The sequence below is a fragment of the Monomorium pharaonis genome, unplaced genomic scaffold, assembly GCF_013373865.1.
Source record: "Monomorium pharaonis isolate MP-MQ-018 unplaced genomic scaffold, ASM1337386v2 scaffold_343, whole genome shotgun sequence".
Taxonomy (NCBI): Eukaryota; Metazoa; Arthropoda; class Insecta; order Hymenoptera; family Formicidae; genus Monomorium; species Monomorium pharaonis.
Window position 1 is genome coordinate 2265 of NW_023415630.1, and position 6358 is coordinate 8622.

A 6358-nucleotide genomic window follows, 5' to 3' on the forward strand; every position below is an offset into this window, starting at 1 on the left:
AAATACATTATCGGACATATTATATAAAAAGGTTTTATAAAAATATTTACTTTTAATTCTTTAACTTCTTTTAATAAAATACATACATACAACATACATACATACATACATGTGAATGGGTGGTTGTGTGTGTTATAAAATAAAATCATAAATTAAAATTATTTAAGTAAATATAATTCTTGAAATAATAGTTGTTTTTATATAATATACCGTAATATTTATAAAAATTATACTTACACGTTTTTTATTCAAAATTACAAAAGATAAAGGATAGATTAAAGAAAGGAAGAGAAAGAGACAAAGAAGAGAGAGAGAGAAAAAGGAAAAAAGAGAGATGATTCAAGAATGCGTAATTCTTTAAAATTAATAAAGATTAAGACATTTTCATAAAAAAACGGAGAGAGAAAAAAAGGAAGAAAGACGAAAAAGTATATAATAATTGTTTAAAAAAGCTGTTGCGTTGTTTTTTTATGCCTTATTTTTTATAAAATAACATGTTATGTTATGAACATATATATGTATGTACGTAAAAACATAGATATCATATATACATGATATGTATATGTAATTTATACATTTATATAATATATATATTATATATATATATATATATATATATATACAGAGTGTTTGGTAAAGATTTATGCAATCTTTATAAACAGGTAGAGCACATTAAACTGAACAGAAAAGTTCTTTAGCATTTTGCAATTTTTGGAATAGTTAATAAGTTGTTGATTACACAGGCACACAAAAAGTGGTTGGTTCGGCAGACAAAACTAATTAATCCTTATGTATTTTAACTCGCTGAATTCAAATCCAAGATCAGAATTGCTTATTTTTTCCTAATTTCAAAAAGAAACACCACTTTTTTGTGTACCTGTGTAATCAATAACTCGTTAAACTATTACAAAATGGACAAAAACGGTAAAGGACTTTTCTTGTCAGTTTTAATGCGCTCTACCTGTTTATATTAGATTCGCATACAATTTTTACCAAAAACATCTTGTATAGAGATATTTATACAAAAATAAAGTTTAAAAAAATTTAAATAACTAATATTTTTTTAATAAAATCTATTTTATATCATATTATAAAAAGGTACATAATATTAATGATCATTAAGTCGAGTCAGGTATAGAAAATTAATATATCGTTTGGTTGTAATTAACGTTGACTCCAAACGGATAGATATATTGATTTTCTTATAGCTGTCTCAAAATCCAATGTACTTCATTGATTTGTTTCCATGTTTCCTTTGTCTTCTATTTTACCATGTCTTTTATAAATTCCCATTATATTGGAGTTTATTTTTATTTTTTTAAATTGATTTTAATACCTAAAATATCCAGATTATTTAAAATGTTTTTTTCCATTAGTAATATGTAATGTATCGGCTTTTATATCCTTATAAAAATTGCAATATCCTCCTGCACAACCATCACCTAATCTATAATTTATTATATAGATAGGTAATTTCTTTCTTTCTTTTCTCGCCTTTCTTTCTCTTTCTCCCTCCGTTTTTATAAGAAAATGTCTTAATCTTTACTAATTAAAAGAATTATGCTTTCTTGAATCTTCTCTCTCTTTCCTATTCTTATTTCTTTTCTTTATTTCTTTCCCTTTCTTCAATCTATCCTTTATCATCTATCCTTCTGCAATTTTGATAAAAAACGTGTAAGTGTAATTTTATACATAACTACATAATATTATATAAAAACATATTTTATTAAAAATTATTATTTACTTAATTATTTAACTTTTTGTAAATAAATACATACATACATACATGTGTGTATTATATAAAACATGTTTTCATATAATATTATGTGCAATAATATTATAATTTACATAATTTTACACACACACGCGCGCCCGCGTGCGCGCACGCACACATAAAAAAATACACAGAAAAAAAATCAATAACATATGTAATTGTGGGCTGCCAACTACATAAAATACTCAATACAATATTTACTGTTAACGCAAGTACAATGTTGATACTGCAATAACATATAGTATTGTATTAAGTAGGCAGTCCTCAACTACATAATATTTTATTGGATACATTACATTTTTTGCAGTGAATATGGTTTTACGTCCATACGTCAGCTGTATTAATTGATTTTGAAACAGCTATAAGAAAATCAATATATCTACCAGTTAGTCTACCTACAGTTTGAAGTCAATGTTAATTACAACCAATACCAAACGATATATTGATTTTCTACACCTGACTCATTAATATTATGTACATTTTTTATTTCTATTTTCTGTATATATTAATTAATTATTAATTAAAAATCAATTAAATAATTTAATATTAACATTAAAATTAAAATTGCCTTATATTTATATTTTTTTATTAAATAAAAATAATAATAAATATATTTTATTAATATTATATATATATTATTAATAATTATAATATATAATAATTATATTATTATTATTATATATTATTTTAGGATAACTCCGGTATATACGCCGCACACCTAACGAAAATTTTAATTTATCAAGTATTATTACTATTTAAGGGAAATTAACTATACCAATAAAACTTCATACTATCTACCACTACAAAAAAAATAGAAATACGAGATATTTATTTTCTAATACTTGAAAAAAAAAACTTTAAAAAAATCCTTGCATTTTTACCATATATCAAAAAAGGGTGCGATATATGGCCATTTATGTATGAGATATACAGCACGTTGATAATAATTTTCAAATAATGCTTATAAATAAGATATAAAATGACATAATAACTTATAAAATGTGTTTAAAAAGTTTATTAGAAGATAGTGACATTTAACGAGATTTTTCAAAGGTAAATAATCCTTTATTACTATAATAATTATTTGATTATTGAAGAAGTTATGATGGAAGATTATTGATGGAAGATTTGTTGATGAGAACTTGGTCGGTCACGGAAAACATGTCATCATCGAAAATAATTCCAAGATAGCCTTAACCTTAAAAATTATTCTTTTATATTACAGTTTATGTATTTTACTTGCACAGAGAAGGGGAATGTTTTCAATAATCCAGCGAATGTCAAGAACAAAGTTGAAATATTAAAGAAACTGAGGCATGTACGTTCAGACGAGCATTGCGGAAGTTATAATCATTTGAAATATGCAAAATTTTTTCCACATTTTTAGAGTACCGCTTTTTTGGGGAGTCAGTATCATTTTTGCACATGGTTCAGACAGTTTACCTCTGCTTTTTATTCTATCATCAAAGAGCTCACCACCTTCCATTAATTCAAAAATGATGTTCATGGCTTCAGTCATGTCATAGATGTCAACCAAATAAATCATACAGGGCTAAAACAAAAATACAAAACTAAAAAAATACAAAACTCCATTGACATTCAAACTACAGCGACAATAAGAGACACCGCAATGCTCGCCTGAACTTACATGTTTCTCATGAACTCAGCTTCCTTAATATTTCAACTTTGTTTTTGACATTTGCTGGATTATTAAAAACATTCCCATTCTCCGTGCTAAAATTATTCTTTTGTATAATTTAAATAGCAAACTTTTCAGAACCATCCTTCGTAAATAGCAGTCTACATAAACTGTAATTAAAAAGAATAATTTCTAAAGCTAAGGCTATCTTGGAATTATTTTCGATGATGACACGTTTTCCATGACAGACCAAGTTCTCATCAATCTTCCATCAATAATCTTCCGTCACAACTTCTTTAATAATCAGATTATTATTATAGTAATAAAAGATTACTTACTTTTGGAAAAAGTATATAATAACCTAGCGCGGCACACACGTTACATGTACATAAACATATGATCCCCGCGCTGACAACTCTCGCAGCACGAAGTGAGCTAAGCGAGAGAACCAATCAGATCATCGCGGAAAAGAGTCAACAATAATTCGAGACTTTCGAGAAGACTTCGAGAGATGCGAGTATCGATTTAACATGCCTTTTTTTAGAAAGGACTAAAGCCAAGGTGTTTCCTCAAACTGTCTGTTGTTCTGACATCATATAAAATTCTACATTAGAATTTAACAAACTGACGGCAAGTTGTCAACATGCATGCACAATTGCTGTCAATGTGACAAGTTTATTATTCCTCAATGCATGCACTTATAATTTTATAAACTCATGAAGGTCATTTGCTCTCCTGATGTTAACTTCGTTCCACATTAAATTACAATGACAGCAAACTGTGGGCAAGTTCACAACATACATGCAGTGCATTAATTTGCCCGATATGCTTAATCTCGCTTAGCTATCTGGGAATGTTTAATAAATATTAAATAAATAGTATTTATACAATAAACGCTAATAATGTACAAATAATTAAAAATAAATATTTAAAAAACGTTTAAAAAACTGTTTAAAAAATTGGTGTGCTTATTGGGGACCAATTGGCAATCTTCAAGATTATTTTGATGATAACTTTAGTGTTATCACACAGACATTTCGTACACATAATATGGAACGGGAAATCAAAATTGTACATGCCTTACTCCTTGGTCCTAACGTTGGCTACGTAGTATGTACATGTCCACGATGTTACGGGGATGCTGGAGTCGATCCGTTATACCAATTAAATGCTATTATTTTCAGATAAGGCTATCTTTTTATTGATTTGATAAAATTATAAATTTTCCTCCAGAATTAAGGGCAAGGCCACCTTAACACCTTAAAAAAATCGATTTTTTGTTTATTTGTCTAAAATGTTCCTTATAGTCTCAAAAATAATATGTATTAAACCCGACTTCGAAATCGCAAGAGAAAATGAAGTTTCGAGTAAGTATAGTGTAACGCGTCACTGCTGTAACGCTGCGGCGTTCGAGCGGCTAGAGACCCTCTACGAGTGGTTTGATAGAAAAGTCTATTTTCTATCAACATAATCAATCTAAACTTGCAAAGGGACATTTATAGTGAATTAAGCAGAGATGATTTGCTGAAACGTTGCTTAGGCGGCTTTACACAAAACAGCAACGAAAGCTTCAACGCTGTAGTCTGGCGATGGCGCCGAAATCGCATTCCAGTGGAAAAACCGTCCTTGAAATAACTGCTTATATATCTTACAAATTATGCAAGTGCTAGATATGCCAATAGACCAAGAAAGCGAGCAATTTTTGCTTCGCGGCAGACGAGACGCGTATCAAGTATGTCGAGCGCCGTTTGTCGGACGCCGTAAAAATTGCTCATCAAGACCACAAAGTAGCTAGAAAAGAGGTGGTGGAGGCTGAAGTTAATCAGGAGGGACAGTTATATGGTGCAGGCATCGCTGATTAATGGTAATATAACCTTTTTCTCGCTTTTTATACTAAAAATTGTTACAAAAAACTTTAAACGCGTTTTTCTCGAAACAGCATTTTTCAAAACGGCGTGCAGCCTAACGTCGCCAATTTTTATTCAATTGACTTGAATTTTTTACCAAATCTTTATTTCAACATTATCTAGGGCGCTACGTAGGATTTTTGCGATATCTTAAAAATTTTCGCCGCTATCGCTTTTTTTAATTTAAATTTTTTAAGCAAAAAATGACTTTTCAAATTGTAGCCATTTTAATAATGTATATTTTTCAAAATGGCTACGTACGTTACTAGTTTTCATCATGTAGAAAATAAATATTTTTAGTTTTTTGTTCCAGGCCTAACCACTGCGGAGTAATCGTGTACGCCATTTTGCATGTTGAGCAAAAACCATGTACAAAAAATGGCCGTCACGCGCTCAATATTTATATTAAAAACTTTAAAAAATATTTTTTATATTCTTGAATGTAGCATCAATAAACGTTCAAAAAAAATTTTTACTTGCACAGTGTATTTTTAATAGAAAAAATTTTCAAAGATGTCTTAAAATTTGAGGTGTAAAGATGGCCTTACCCCTTAAAGTATAGGCAATAATATAGGGTACTAGCAACAATTTCATTTAAAAAAACAAAAAAAAATTAGAAAATAATATTTTTGTTATTGATTTCTGCAGTCGTCTCGTGACTTTCATCTGCAACGCTAAATTTTAAAGACTCTACCCAGACAGCACATGTAAATTATAAGAACGATAGTAGGATATTGCGAAAGTATATTGCAATATTCGTATAATATTGGAGATACGTCTGTGATATGCCGAGTATATACTCATAATGTACTATGTCCGCGTTGCCTTATCCCATAGAATTTCGCTGGCAGTTTGTGAAAATATACCGAATATATCTCAAGAATGTTATACGTATGTCTAAAGTATATCTTCAGTATATTCACAATATGTCTACAGTATGTTCGCATTATATGGGCTCATGCATAATGAGATGAATAAGGAACAAGGAATTAAACATACAGAATTAGCAAGAAGAAAGAAGAAAAGGAATTAATCATT

The 6358-nt window shown here is 28.9% G+C and overlaps 1 long non-coding RNA gene across 1 annotated transcript; it reads right to left on the bottom strand.

The window, feature by feature from the left end:
- Window positions 1–2774: 2774 nt before the first annotated feature.
- Window positions 2775–3799, bottom strand: LOC118648271. The gene is made up of 2 exons (XR_004965230.1): window positions 3752–3799; window positions 2775–3583 (listed from the first exon to the last, which is right to left on the bottom strand). It is a non-coding gene; the product is annotated as an uncharacterized LOC118648271 (long non-coding RNA).
- Between the last annotated feature and the right edge of the window lie 2559 nt (window positions 3800–6358).